Source organism: Diadema antillarum, unplaced genomic scaffold (assembly GCF_040938485.1).
Source record: "Diadema antillarum isolate AM-2024a unplaced genomic scaffold, OU_Dant_1.0 seq00000081_RagTag, whole genome shotgun sequence".
Taxonomy (NCBI): domain Eukaryota; kingdom Metazoa; phylum Echinodermata; class Echinoidea; order Diadematoida; family Diadematidae; genus Diadema; species Diadema antillarum.
The window spans coordinates 2,290,520-2,306,506 of NW_027271174.1; the positions used below are offsets into that span (position 1 = coordinate 2,290,520).

A 15,987-nucleotide genomic window follows, 5' to 3' on the forward strand; every position below is an offset into this window, starting at 1 on the left:
AGTTCAAAAATGATCGAAATCAGATGAGAAATAAGTAAGTTAGGACATTTTGAAATGTCAAAATTTTCCTGAAAACGCTTTTTGACCAGTTGTTATGAATATTCAAATCAGTAAGTTGATGGTGTCATGCCCCCTGATTTTTTTTATTCATGTCATGTAAAGAAACGACAAAAAAATAATGTCATATTTCAGCTGCATGAATATAAAACTTGCCTTACAACCACTCACTATAAAAAAAAGAACAAATGTAAACTCAAATATGTCATGTCGCTATTAGCAAATTACCTGAATTAGCTATCAAAAAATGACGATATTTCCTAATTTTATATATAACATACGCAAAAACTGTAAGAGCATGACATCACCAATTCATTCATTTGTATATATTCATAAGAACTGATCAAGAAATGTTTCCCGAAGAAATGTATAGTTGCAAAATGTCATGTCTTCCTTATTTCTTATCCGATTTTTTTTTTCATTTGGGAACGTTGTGTAAGGACTTTTTAAAATCTTTCTGATAAAACTTAAATCTAAATGGGTGGATTTTTCATACTATGCGCGACCCAGGGGATGTATTAGTTTGTCGGGAACAGTTCGTACAGCGGAGGATTACGAAAGCATTGCTTTTGGCACAATGTGCTTGGAAACTAGGGGTGTATCGTCACAGATTTCACATTCAACCATTTAACATGTTTAACGCGCAATATCCGCTGCAGCTGAATAAAGAATTACGCAGTCTCTGCAATGTACTGTATGTGAAAGGGCGCCCTCACTGTGCCGTGCTCACCCTGCAAGACAACAAAACAACAACAACAACAACAACAACAAATCTCTCCACTAAAAGGGAGGAACTATAGGCGAGCTATGTACCTCCTCAGTATTACGTCGATGCCCATACACAAATCGCCATGACCTGCCTTTCAGTATCACTTTATTATGAATTCCAATGGCTTTCCTTTCCCATATTACAATGCATTCACGCTCACTTCTTGAATGTGGGCATGACCAGTGTCACTGTTACGTAAGAAAACGTGGTTTCTAAAGTTTTCTGAATCAGATTAACCTTCTGTCATACAGATTGTGTGTGTGTTTGCGTGTTTGTGAGATGGTGTGTGTGTGTGTGCGTGTGTGTTTTTGTTAGTGTGTTGTATATGAGAGTATTCATAAGTTATATGTTTGTATCCTAGTGCTTTTCCTGCTTGTTAGAGTTGAAATTCGGGAGAATATAACCTCAATAATGACCCGAATTTACGAAGGTGCTATAAAAAGAAACCATGGTATAAACCATGGACAAAAACCATGGAGCGCCAATTGTCGCACAAAATATTTCGTTACGAAATTAGTCATTTCGTCGAAAAAATGACCGTTTCGTCAAAGAAATTATCATGTCATGGACGAAATGTTCATTAAGTTACAAAATGTTGTCATTTCATGACAAAATAGTGTTCATCGACGAAATGACTAATTTCGTAACGAAATAATCCATACTACACTTGGCGCTCCATTGTTTTTGTCCATGGTTTAAAACCATGGTTTCATTTGTCCCACGTTCGTGAATTCGGGCATATAACTTCTAAGCATGCCATGGTTTCTGTTGTCCCCGTCCACAATCTTTAAAGCTGTTAAAATACACAACGCAAAATATACACATTGCGCACCACACACAGGGGGTGTATTAGTTTGTCTGAAACAATTACTGTGGAGGATTGTGAAAGAGATATGATTTATTGGCACAGCCTGACTCCTTCACGACCGACACAGATTTCACATTCAACCATTATTTTAATGCACAATATCCGCTGCAGCTGAATAAAGAATTGCTCAATTTCTGCAATGTATGTGACAGGGCGCCCTCACTGTGCCGTGCTCGCACAGCAAGACAACAACAGCAAGAAAAAACATCTCTCCACTTTATTAGGGTCTAACTATCTCCTCAGTATTACATCGATCCCTATATATCGCCATGACCTGCCTATCGCTTTATTATGAATTCCAATGGCTTTCCTTTACCATTCCAATGTATTCACGCTCATTTTGGGGCATGACCAGTGCCACTGTTACGTAAGAAAACGTAATTTCTACAGTTTTCTGAATCAGATTAAAGTTCTGTTATACAGATTGTGTATGTGTTTGTGTGTTTGTGAGATTGTGTGTGTAATCACTTACCCATGGTGCAAAACGAGGACACAAATACAAACTTAACATTTATAATGAGGACACACAGAGAACCGAGGACATCCTCGGTTCGCAGACCTTTTATTTCCAAACGGTCTGCTTTTGGATACTTTTGCATTTAGGGGTACATAGGTCTTCGATTAGCATTATCGTAATTAGTCCTTGGTTGGATGGTAATATACGAACGAGTCCTCGGTTGACAAGAGTCCTACTGAAGCACAGGTCCTCGGTTATGTGGTAACATTCTAACGGGTTATAGGTCCTCGGTTTCCACCATAGACGCGTACTCTCTAAAAAAATCGAGTGAAAGTTTTCACTCTTGAAGGAGTGAATACAAAAAAGAGTGAATTTAGAGTGAAATTGGAGTGAATTTCGAGTGAAAATGTTCATTTTAACTCGTTTTAGAGTGACGTCAGAGATCACTCCAAAATCTTCGAGTGATCCCTGACGTCACTCCAAAATGAGTGAAAATTACCGTTTTCACTCGAAATTCACTCCAATTTCACTCTAAATTCACTTTTTTTGTATTCACTCCTTCAAGAGTGAATATTTTCACTCGATTTTTTTTAGAGAGTATGTGTATATATATATATATATGTGTGTGTGTGTGTGTGTGTGTGTGTGTGTGTGTTTGTGAGTGTGTTGTATATGAAAGTATTCATAAGTCATATGTTTGTATCCTAGTGCTTTTCCTGTGTGTTAGAGTTGAAATTCAGGAGAGTATAACCTTGATAACTTCTAAGCATGCCCTGTTTTCTGTTGTCCTCGTCCACAATGTTTAAAACTGTTAAATGGAACGCAAACCCCAAAAGCAATGAATAGAACACATTAGTGAAAGTTTTAGGAAAAGCGGACAATCAATGCAAAAGTTATGAATTCTTAAAGTCTTAGTGTTGGAACCACTGGATGAGGAGACTACTAGAGGTTATGACGTATGAGTGGACAACAATATAAAGAAAATATAAGAGGAATTGCACAAAATTCACTTTTCTAGCAAAATGAAAGAGTACTTGACTAACCGCTTTCAGAAAGCAGGAGGAATTAGTGCTACCCCTAACATATTATGTCAGTATCAAGTTGATGGAGTGTGTAAAATTTAAATTTTCATGATTAATGAATATTTATTGAATTCCCTTTCTTTATGATTATTGCAGTCATAACCTGTAGTAGTCTCCTTACCCAGCAGTTCCAACACCAAAACTTTACAAATCCATAACTTTGGCATCGATTGCCCGATTTTCCTCAAACTTTCACTGATAATTATCTTCTACCAGTGTTGCTGCTTTTACTCAATCCACATTGCTCTTTGGGTTTGCTTTCCTTTTAAAATACACAACGCAAAATATGCTCATTGCGCAACACACACAGGGGATGTATTAGTTTGTCTGAAACAGTTACAGTGGAGTATTGTGTGAATGAGATGTTTTATTGGCACAGACTCCTTCACGACCGACATGGGTTTGTGCTTGCAAACTAGAGGTGTATTGCCACAGATTTCACATTCAACCATTCACTGCGCAATATCGACTGCAGCTAGATGAAGAATTGCGCAACTTCCGCACTACTGGTATATCTGACAGGACGCCCTCACCGTATTATGTTTTTCTATCAAGAAACAAAATTTCGAGACTGTCAACTCTTTACACGAATTTCCGTGTGTCCTGTCTGTTGCTTAATGGTGAGTTCCCAATGACTTTTCCCTACTATTCCAAAATATTCACTCTCCTTTTGTGGACGTGACCGCTGCTACTGTTACGTAAGAATGTCTGAATATGATGATTTTTTTTTTGCAATTTAGGGTTTGTTTGTTTGTTTGTAAGTTGTTATAATTATCAGATTACATGACATAACCATGCAGTATCAATTCACTTGACAATTGACTTTTTCTCTCTCCCTGTAGATACATTAACATAAATATTGCTTTAAAGGGAACTAAATACCCCAGAGTAATTTGTATCATTGCTTGCCTCTCGGCGGCCTCTTGGGTCTTTTTTTTTTTTAGATATAAAACTAAAACTCAAATGATTAAGAATTTCCCATCAGTTTCATTCAGATAAAAATACAGATCCCACAATAAGAGTATGGATAATAAATAGTTTAATCTTGTGTTATGCACACGCCGGGCTGCCGAAATGGGAATACCCAACTTTCTTCGTTTCACCACTATAGGTCCTAGCCTTGTTTTAGTCGCTTGCAATAGGTTTGGGAAAAAATGTTAATAATTACAAACACACTTCTCATTCTCTGCATTCATGTAGCTATATATAGCTGGATCACCAACGAGAGTTGGCCAATATAACTTCATTCGCATTGCTTCTATGAACATCGAGCTTGGCACTCCGGGATAATATGCCCCTCTCCCCGTGTTTTGTCAACTGTCTGTCACACGCATTGATAGCAACAACCTTGTAGGGAGTTGGATGATTATGAGTTAGATGAGAAATAATTATTCGATTTTTTTTTTCACGTCGTTACCCGAATTCTAATCCGGAATCATGTCTTTGGTCACGCTCAAAGACTCAATCGCCTCGCATTTGGATTGTGGGATATGTCTTGGACGGATGAAAGATGCAAAAAGCCTGTCCTGTATGCACACCTTTTGCTGCCAGTGTATAAATAGACTAAAACACGATACTGAACGTATATATACGAGGCCCGCGAAGTCTTACACGAAGAAGTACAATCTAGTTTGCCCATTGTGCCGCGAAAAGACATCTGTCCTCCTTTCAGTCTGTGGTGGACCAGGGAGGTGGAAGATCTCTTCCACCTCTCTGGTTGGACATCTCCTTAAATCGAATCTATTCGTCAACAAAGCCTTGGAAGCGCTTTCACATTACGAAAGGTTGAGTGCAGGCAAGTGTTTCTGCGAGGCACATCCTCAGATTGAGTGCAGTCGTTTTTGTGAAAAGTGTGATCTGGTCGTCTGCCCAGAATGCGCTCTCTCAGATCATGGCGGACACCCGCGTCGAATCAAAACTCTGGCGGAAGTCTGCCGGAGACGGACGGATGAGACCGTAGGTCTCCTTGGCCAGGCGACGGAGTGGACGGAGCTTCACACCGCCTACCTGACAGACCTGCAGACGATGAGGAAAACCGGGAATGACAAGGCAGACGCTGTGGTGGCTGAAGTCCTGAGAGCCTATAACTTGCATCAACGAGCTATGCACAGCAAGGTATGTGGAGCGAGAGAAGGTAATATGGAAATAATTGAAACAAAGCGGAGCTCTTTCAATAATCTGATTGACGAACACATGACGAGGGAAGCAGATGCGATCTCTGTGGTTACCAAACTCGTTGGCTCGGCAGAAGAATTGCTGGATGCAAGTCCGCAGGAGCTTGTGACTGGATTCAAGGAATATTCGGAGCGGATGAGACAGGGACTGGTAAGGAAGGTCCCATCTAGAATGGAGGAAAGGCGGCTTCTCAATACCATCAAGAATCTACGCTTTGAGAAACAACGTGTACCAACGTCCTTGGTCCTTCGCATAGGGGAAGTACGGGACCAAAGATCTGAACTGGCGAGAGGAACTAGGAAAACAAAAGGTAAATAAGCACAAAGAATTGTCATCTTTGGGTGTATTTGTTTTTGGAGTCCAATAAAACTTACCTCAACCCCATCTTAACTGGGAACGGGGGGGGGGGGGTCAAATTGACTGCCCATGCACCATGATTCCACAGCACGCAAAGATTCTGCCACGTCGTTTCATGACTTTTTTTTTCATTGAAATTCCCGTATATTTTGAGACCAAATTTGCGACTTCCGGGTTAACCGTTCTGAAGTTACGTAATGTCTTGCAAAATATATTATGCATGTCAACCCGAAAACAGCTCAAATTCATGATATCGTGTGCAAATCAATTTATGCAAATTGATGTGTGGTGTTTTTGTTTTTGTTAAATTGATATAAATCAGATTATTTCAACTTTTCAATGTGGACATTAATCAATTCTCATGTAAATAAGCTTGAAAAAGGGCCTGCTACGTATTTTTGCAAAAAATCAATAGAATACATAAGAAATTAACAAAGCAATAAAACAAAAGAAATTGATTTTGATTGTGCTATTTATTACAAGAAAAGTGATGTGTCTTGAGGAATGTTGACACCAAGATTTACCAATCCTTCAGTCTTTTTAATGGAGTTACAGGTGAAAATGTGATTTCATGCATAAATTTGCATAATTAGTTTCATAAAAAATAGAAAACCAGTATTTTTCCATTGTATGACTATTTAATCTTGTAATTGACATCAGGCTCTATGTTCCGGCAAAATTTTGCGGGAATCGCGCCATCGGCAGCCGAGGTCTGAAGGGGCGGGGTCATGACCCCCTCCCCTGTAAAAACTTATCCAGTCTCAAATAGAAATATATTGGATATACACATATTTTGCCCAGCAAAGTATTCCACATTTCATCGATTTCCATTTCTTTCTCATTATAATTTCTCAACTAGAATGTGGAACGTTTTCTTTCTAATTTGTACTAAAATATCAAGACATAATTTTCTGCTGAATTGTGAAACTCTCCTCTCTTTTCACCTACAACATGCCTCCACATGCAGCCATGTCTGTGCACATTCAGCGTCCACAGAGATGCTTCTTGACGAGGACCGTAGAGATATCAGGTGATCTAAAAACCATGGCAACCGACTCTAAGGGCGGTCTCATCACCGGCTACCGCAACGGACGCATGGAGGTGTTCGACGGCAACGGGGGTCGCTTCAAAATCCAGGCAAACATTTCCGCAAGGGATGTTGGCGTGCTGTCGGATGGACGCTTCGTGACCTTTCAACAAGACTCGGAAGAACACGCTGCACATGTACGAGTCGGACGGGTCGCCACTCAAGACGAACGTTACATTCGACATCGAAGGAGAAGATTTCGTAGACGCCATCGCTGTCGACAGCTACGACAATATTTTTCTCCTCCTCCCAGAGCAAGCTCTCGTAGTAGTCTTTGCACCATCGGGAGGACGTGCTTCATGTCGGCTTGACCTCGACTACCCTATCCCAAGCGGCGTGTCGGAAATGACCGTCTCCGCGTCCGGCCAGATCTTGATCGTAGCAGACGACGCTGTTCTCACTTTCGACGCTGAGGCCAGCTTGTGTCAGCGAACGAGTTTGGCGCACACCGAACGGGCATCTTGCGATCGACAGGGAAACCTCTGGGTCCTCTCATTCCACAGCGTGGATCAGGCGACAGCCGCGCAGGTTATGTTGGATAAATATAATGGCGAGGAGGGAAGCCACATCGGCAGTTCGATGGTCCCCACCCGACAATGTCGTAAGGGGTTTGACTCTTGGGGTATCGCTCTGTCGGAGAGCAGCTTTTCTGCTTTAATCGCTGATAATGAGGTTGCATTTTTTGCCCTTTCTAGGTCAGACCAATAGCCAGAGGAGTAACCACCTTAGAATGTCTTCATACATTCCATGGTCCATACGCTTAGAAGAGATGCCTCTCGACGTTTTGACTATAATAGCCCGCTGCCCGAGCAGTATAAGTTTCCACCCCGCCCCAATCAGCAATAAAGACTTCTAACAGAAAGGGCAGCTTCAGAAGATACAGTGTACTTTTTTTTTCGTGGGCATATGCGGATAGTGAACAAAAGAGGGCGACATAAAAGGATAAGGACACCAAAAAAGGACAAGAGCCTTGTCTACCGTAACGTTTTGACTTGCAGAGATTAGTCAAAACCAGCGCAATAAGCGCAAACTTGTATTCTGCTTTCGTGTGTCGAGTGTTTGCCATTCCACTTCCATCTCCTGATATATCCAAGATACCGAAGGTCTATACCCATGCATCAATCCGCATTGGTGATAACAGATATGGCGCTGCTTGTTTCACTTGCTACACTTAAAGAAGGTATCAATGTGTATTCTATTAGAAATTTGACCGATTAGCGTACATGAAAAACTCTCTGTGCCTTCAATTCTCGTAGGGGCCTACAGTCTTTTTGTGAATATCGGTGACTTGATTTTTTTTTCATTTTTGCGAGTGTTTTTTTTTTTTCCAAAATCATATTCTATTGATCCAATACAGATCGACCAGTCTTTATTGGTTTATCTATGGCACCTTGCTCTTTAACGAGTGTGCCTAATTAAGTCATGGCCGTAGGACAGCAGCAATTGTCTTTCAACTTAAGGGGAATAGGAAAGTGTAAGTTTGATAAGCAACTTGTTGGAGCAATGTTTGTTGTTTGTGACGTCATCATGCATGCTATCCTAGCTGACAATGCAGCGATTATACCCGACTATACCCGGGCCTATGGGAATTGCGTGATATAGCAAAATCACTTCGTCCTCAATGATTAATGGTACCTTTAATAAGAATGTTACATGATAAACAGTCGATAGCAGTTGAAGGCCTATAGCAATAAGCCTTGCAACGTTGTATAAAACAGTACGATACGTTTACCAAAAGAGTTAAAGTCTGTTCTATGATTATACTACGAAGCCTAGATGTTCTTTATTATTTTTTTTTTGTAGAGCACGAAATGCCTGATTGTTGTCTGTGACTCAACACGATGAAGTAAACGGAAATGAAAGAGCTATTTAAACCGTTATACCATTAATTATTACTACATGTGGGCCTTAAGCACACACACTAGTAGACCAGCCAAACCTCAAAAAAGGCTCTAGATAAGGATTCGACGGCATTTTTTGTTAATGCTCCGTTCTCATACTGAAAGTCTTGCAAAAATACTAAGGAATAGCGTACGGCCGGATGTCACGCGCGTTTTTGCCGAAAAATGTCATTTTTAGCACAAAATTCTGAAGCATGTCAAAAATCACGATTTTTATTTTTTGCTTGCATTCAATTGATATTTGAAAGATCATGAGTTTCAATTGTCCCTTTTAATGAAATTGCTATTTAAATGTGTTTCCTTAGCATTTTAAAAAGTCATTTTGTACAGCCATATATGGGGCTCTCAAATGTTTGGGTGTTGTTTTCTCGAAATAATATTCACAGATTACTTAACGTTCTGCAAAGTTTGCTTTTCCAAGCTAATTAGATGATCTTCCAAAAGTACTTTAATGTTTTATAAAACTACAAGTGCTTCTTTAATTGAATGTGTCAATATTATTTCTAGTTTTCTTGAAGAAATCTTTACTTTTAATCAAAACTCTGAACTTGCAGGAACTCAGAAAATGCATTTTCCGAGCATTTTCCAGTAGCCCCGCGCAGCTTGTGTGCGCGCGAATACTTAATACGTGTGCGTACGTCTACCACGCACTACCCCTACGATCTAGCTACATACAGGTAAAATCTCTCGCGCGAGAGCTGCATGTTTCGGTCGTTGAGTTGGAAACGTGGTGACTGCATGGAAAAGGGACTATTTCCTTCGAATGTAAGTAACTTAGTAAATAAATACATAGTTCCTTATAACGGAACTTAAAAATCTGTTTTGATCTATTAGTTAGATATACAACTTTGATCTGAGACTTGGTTAATATCAAGGTTCAAGCGCTAGTACTACGTTAGGCCGATGTCTTTAATTACTGTATTTCGCACCGATCCCGTGGGCGCGGGCATGCCTACCAACCCCCGGGCCGCCACCCGACCGTGCCGGCGGTGTTTGTTAGTGGAACAGCGATTATTCCGTAAAGCACGTCTTGACACGGTGCGAAAAGAGGCCTAACAAACATTAGGTCTACGTCTAGATTTAGGTGTCTTGTTAGTTCGATCTAGGTTTGTAATTTATGGCCTCATCACATGCAGTTGGACTGAATCCTCGTCTACTGTTAGGTCTAATCTATCTAACGGTAATACACTCTCTCTAACTGTTAATACTAACGTTAGTGTTAGACATTCTAGCTAGTACTTAGTAGGGGTAGTGTTACTCTAACGACGAATGTTAGTGTTAGTGCTAGAATGTACGGCTACGCCTGTTATTATGCCAAAACAATTCAATCGGGCTAGGCCCTATGGCACTAGTAGTAAAATCACAATGAACTTAACACCTAACGTTTGCACATTAGCAGTTGTATAACGTGGACAGTACAGGTCCACTACTACTAACGTTACTGCGCTGGTTAGAACACAGGGCTAGAGCCAGGTCTAGGGCAAGGGGCTGTAGACTATACAGAAGATGTAGATGTAGATCTACCAACGTTTAGAGTCTAATAGTAATATACTAGACCTACAATATAAAATCTAGGGCCGGGGTCTGAAGCATAAATAGCTGGCGTCTGGAATTAGGATCTAGGTCTAACCTTAGTCAAGATCTGGGCCACTGATTCTACCTAACGTTAGAGGTTTCTAGTAATCTACTACTCATATCTAGGCAGTTTTGTTGTAAAGACCCAGCTTACTAGGCCTAGCTAGACCTAAGTTTAGGCATCTAGAGGTTCTAAAATCAATGCATAATAATTATACTATATATGTAGGCTAACTTTGATCAAAAAGTTCATGTTAGATCTAACATTAGAAGATCCTAACATTAGCTCTAACGTGAATTATCTAGGCTAATATTAGTCTCTAGAGCAGAGGTCTAAGGTTGATTCCACTCTTTCTGGTATTTGTAGACCTGTGGGTTCAGAAAAAGAGTCTAGGATTTAGGCCTAGGTGTTTTATATAAAAGCGAGTCTACAACCAAGTGATCTTGCCATTCGAATATGCCTGAAAGAGAGAGAGAGAGAGAGAGAGAGAAAGTGTTCAGTCCTGACTGCCAACCTCTCCTAATCTGTGAATCATTTACATGTACTCTTCTAGTTTACAAATAGATCTAGTCAAAGAGAAACTATTTAGAAATGTCTTTACTCATAAGTACCAAGTTCTTATGTTAATGTCTCAAAGAATAAAGGTTCATTTGAAAAAATGTAAATATTACATTTTTAATGGATCATTTATACCGACTCACTGAAACCTAAATATCTTCTTCTTTTTTAACTTTTTAAAAAGCTAAAAAAAAAAATATCATCTTAATGAAAGAGATATATTTTTAGTTATAATTGATTTGCATGGGAAACAAAGAAAATTATGTCAATGTCAAGATGCCTTTTCAAAACAATTAAATTTCAAATTGATTTTATTTTTTGTTCACTATTAGCTTATAATGCTCTGCTTTAAAGATGAAAAAAAAATTATTTGAGTCATGTTGATTTCTGTTTTCAGCTAGACGTACCAACAAGTGGACAGACTGAGTCTTGTCTTCAAACTTCACCAAAGAGAGAGACATATGCCTATTCTGACTTGCCAAAATCTAATTGTAAAGACTGAGCTCTTTCTACCTGCAACAAATTGCAGAACAACCAGAAGGTAAGAAACGGTAAATGTCTTAAATAGCGGTCTAATTTGAAATATCTTTTAAATACTAACTTACTAAGTGTTTGATTATCAAATGTATCACTTCAGTGCCCAGTTGAAAATAATGCCAAATCTAAATACATTGAGTATCAAATATTCCTATTCCATTTGAATAAATTGTAACAAGCATGTTTTCGCTTTGACAGTTGCATTACAATGCAGTGTACAAATACTTTGCAAACAAAGAGAGGAGAATAATCTTATACACGTGTATCTCCATTTATATAATAAGGGGAGCAAATCTATGATCGGATGTGTATTCTTGTTTTCTTGTAAATTCATTGCATGTTCTATTGTAGAGGATCATATGAAAGAACGGTATTCTATCTACTGAAGATGAGATCATATAAAAATCAAACATAAATGTAATCAAGTAAGATATTATATGTAATGAAATATTTCTCAACCATGTCAATTGGCACAAGTGTTTAATGTGTGCACAAATGAAAATACGTCTGTAGTCACAGATCAATTAACTTTCCATTGTTATTATGTTGCGTTAAGTATGACGTAAGGGTGATATGCTGTGATGTATTGTTCTTTATTTTTATCAAGGTGTCACCAACAAATGGACATGCTGAGTTTGAGATCACATCCACTAGAGTGAGGGGGAGATAGAAAGATGTCTTGACTGCGATGTGAATGCCCTTTCCAGCTCAGAAGTAAGTGTCATCGATTTGAAATTAGGAATATCATCTCATGAATACAAATCGATTTATGCAAGGAAATCATATCCTAATCCACATACAAATGAGAGCATGATACAATCAAATATTTGTGTACAGGAATTACAGGTGTCAAGATGACTTCCATCCTACATAATTCATTTTCAGTAAGATATGGCTTTAGAGCATCAAAGATGATAATAACAATGACATGATTAATGTATTACATGTAAGACAAATTAATGTTGACAGTGACCTGAAGATCCAAAATCTCATACTAAGGGATTCATGAGATCGTGATGATTAATTCTAATTCATGATGAATGTGTTTGTTTATGTTGCAGTATGATTATCCTGTTTCACTCATAAAAATGATAACTTATTTAAGTTTTTGTTAATTGTATTTTCGACCAGAATTAGCACAAAGTGGACAAAATGGACCCTGCAAACCACAGCCAACTACGGACAAGAGAGAGAGAGAAAAAAAAGAAAGAGAGAGAGATGTCCTGACTACCAACCTCTAATCTGTGCATCCTGCACTCTATTTCGAAAGGAAATGTGGGAGGTAAGCAATAATACATGTACATGTAAAATGTAAACCCCAAATATGTTGGAATATTTTGTCAAGCCTTTGACATCTTGACCAAATTTTTGACTGTCGATCGTTCATTGGGCAGAAAATTAACGCATGTTTTGCTAAATGAATGCAGTACTGCATATGCATGTAGTCAATCACTCCAACAACGAAGATTTACATGAATTAACGCTGATTATTATTTTTTTTTTTAGCCTCTGTCAAAGATGGTTGCAGGAGTTTTTATGTTGTTGCAGTCATCATTCACACGCACATCTGTCCTATTCTCATCTTGCAATAACTTAAATTTACTCAGCAGATCATCTTCAACTTTGGTTTTATACAGAAGAGATGATTACCTGCTGAGCCTTGTACAAGTAGCATTTTAGTTATTGTTGTGATTTTGCTGCTGATTGTAAATTACAGGGAAACCCTGATTTTTATTGACTGTAGAGCATTGCTACCATGACATTATATTTACCTTCGGATGGTAAAGTTACCATAACCTCTAAGCAATTTGACTTTGATTAGTTATGAGGGTATTGATGTGAAAGGTCACAGGGACATTATATGCACGAAAGTGATGAATGTATCCAGTTGCAGTATCAGGCAAGCACTACCTTGAAATTCTTCTGAATGGAATAAAAAGCTTAATGGAAAGAATTGGATATTTGGATCATGAAAGTTTCCTACATTTTATATTTCATCGTGTACTCACGGTTAAATTGCTACAATTAGGATCTACTGTATAAAATAATATACTTTACATTTTCAAGGAAACACTACATATAGAGGAAATCAAGTAACCGTATGTCTTTATTAGCCTATATGTCACTGTGTCTTCACCAAAGATTAAAATGCCCATGTCACTTTCCTCATCAAGTAAAGACAGATACACCATTCTTTCTCTCTCTCTCTCTCTCTCTCTCTCTCTCTGTCTCTCTCCAGAAACAACCCTGCCAGGCTATCCGGTCCGCATCCAGATTCCGTATGAAGGATGTCATCAGAACCTGAACTTACATGTGGAATGCATCCATGTAAACTTCTCAAATATAATCACAATGTGCTTTCAGAACTATTATAGAAGTTGAATATATAAAAGACATGTGTATATATTAGACATTTCTACTAATCCAGATTAAATGCTTCTTTTCTATTTTTTTTTCTTTTTTTTTCCCTTAGTGATGAAGTAAAACAAGACCTGATATCAAAATGTGCACAACACTACTTGGCAAAGAGCATTTACAATATGATTTGATGTAGATCTACTTCCAATTTTGATGGCAGCATTAAAGGGATGAGGGATGGCCTACTTTTGGTTGAGATGGGGGCTGATATGGAGATTTTGTAAAATAATGAGAACCCTGTTACGAAATATTAAAGAGTAAACAATACCAAGAGGAATTCCAAATTTATTTGTTAAAAATTGGTTTTGAAAAGGCTGAGATGTACAAAAACAAAGGGGTCCTAATAAAGGTGGCACCCACTTCTAATTATTATCATTCTGTGTCACTTTTTAAAAAAATTTCTCGGCCGTTTCAAAACCAAGAACTTTAATCAAACAAACTTCAAATTACTCTAAGAATTTGATGCTCTTTCATATTTCATAAGTTGTTTTTATTTGCTTGCAAAAAGTTAAAGTCTGAATCTCCATCTCAACCAAAACTATACCATGCCTTTGAGACTCACAGTTACAAGTCGCATACTAGTAGTTCATGGAAATTGATCCTGTTATTTCCTTTGAAGCCCAAACGCCAACATTTTAATCCTGTCAGATTGGAATGTCTTTTGTTTTTGTTTTTATGGGGGGGGGGCAGCAAAAGGGAAGTGAACTTTGCCTTTCTTCATCAGATGGAGGAAAATATGTGACATGTTAGTCAGAAAAAAAAAACTGCACGTTGAAGTGCTTAAAAAGAGAAAATTTCACAAAGTAACAGTTGGTGAATCTGAAGGGAAATAGCATAGAGCATGTTTTTTCTTTTCTAGTTTAAGATATAAAAGAATAGTATGTAGCTCAAAGGAACGAACATAAGTAAAATGTTTCAATCCAAACGCCAAGTACAAGAAGTAGTGAAAAGAAAATGTACTGGTCAAGATGTATGTTTTGCCAGGTTTTCTTTCACATGTGCCATAATTGTCATGATGTTGGTAATACTGTAATATATGCTAGCTATTCAGGGCCCCAGCAATGTATTCTGGTACTTGGAATGAGGGAAAGCATTAGAGGTACCATGCATTTTGGAGAGGTGATTTTTTTTTCTTCATTGAGAGACGAGTATTCAGTACAGATACCTTATCACACTGGTCTGCAGAACACAAAAATAATATCAGACTAAAAGTAGATTTTTAAAAATTTGGCAGTCACCATTCTAATTTAGTTGTACATTGACGAAAGTTCAATGCAACTGCGTACAGTCATAATTAGCTAGGATATGTAACCACAAATTTTTAAAAAGATAGAGATATTGAAATATTGCTTAAAGAGAACATTTTGTTTTTCTAACTGGTGTAACGTTTGTGATGCTGGACACATTATAGTATATGTCACATTAAAAAAAAAATTGAGGCTGTCAATGCAGTTAATGTAGTCAGCGCAATTTGTATTGTTTTTCAAACTCTTTTGATGTATATCACAGAGATTTGTTCATGAAAGACATTTTCACTGAGGACTCATTCTTTTCTAAAGCTTTTAATCATTTAAGAAGATTGCTTTCAGATGGATTTTTTTGTTTGTTTTTAGATGTCCACAAATGGAGACTGAGGTTCTTTACCTTTCAAAACGAAATACTGTTGAAGAGAAATAATTATATATATTTTGCAGGATTCAAGCATGTTCTTACTGTGTATGGTATTCTAATCAGCATTTTGGTAACCAGCAACATAGATGTCAAGTGCTGCTATTCTAGTAAATGTACGCTAATGGCAAATCATTGCTTTAAAAAAGAGAAATTGCCTCGTTTACTGTTTACTGTATTTCATTCGTGAACGCTGTTTGAGACGGTGGTTGCGGGCGTGTGCACATTGTGTAGTACGTTTTGTTGGTTGACTGGGAATTTAGAGTGTTGGTGATAACTGAAATGATTTTTTTTTTCACAAATTTGTGAAAATATAGAAAAAAAAATCGAATTGCAAACAAACAAGTTGTTACATGTCTGCTCCAAGGACATAGAACTTGGCCAAGGATTAATATAATCTGCAATATAGACTCGATGATATAACCGACTTAATGATGGGAAGGGGAAATAAAGCTGTTATTGCATTGTACGCATTTC

The 15,987-nt window shown here is 38.0% G+C and overlaps 1 long non-coding RNA gene across 1 annotated transcript; it reads left to right on the top strand.

The window, feature by feature from the left end:
• The first annotated feature begins 11,290 nt into the window (after nt 1–11,290).
• On the top strand, nt 11,291–12,638 carry LOC139726189 (uncharacterized). Its single transcript, XR_011710592.1, has 3 exons — nt 11,291–11,428; nt 12,032–12,138; nt 12,556–12,638. It is a non-coding gene; the product is annotated as an uncharacterized lncRNA (long non-coding RNA).
• Nucleotides 12,639–15,987: the final 3,349 nt, after the last annotated feature.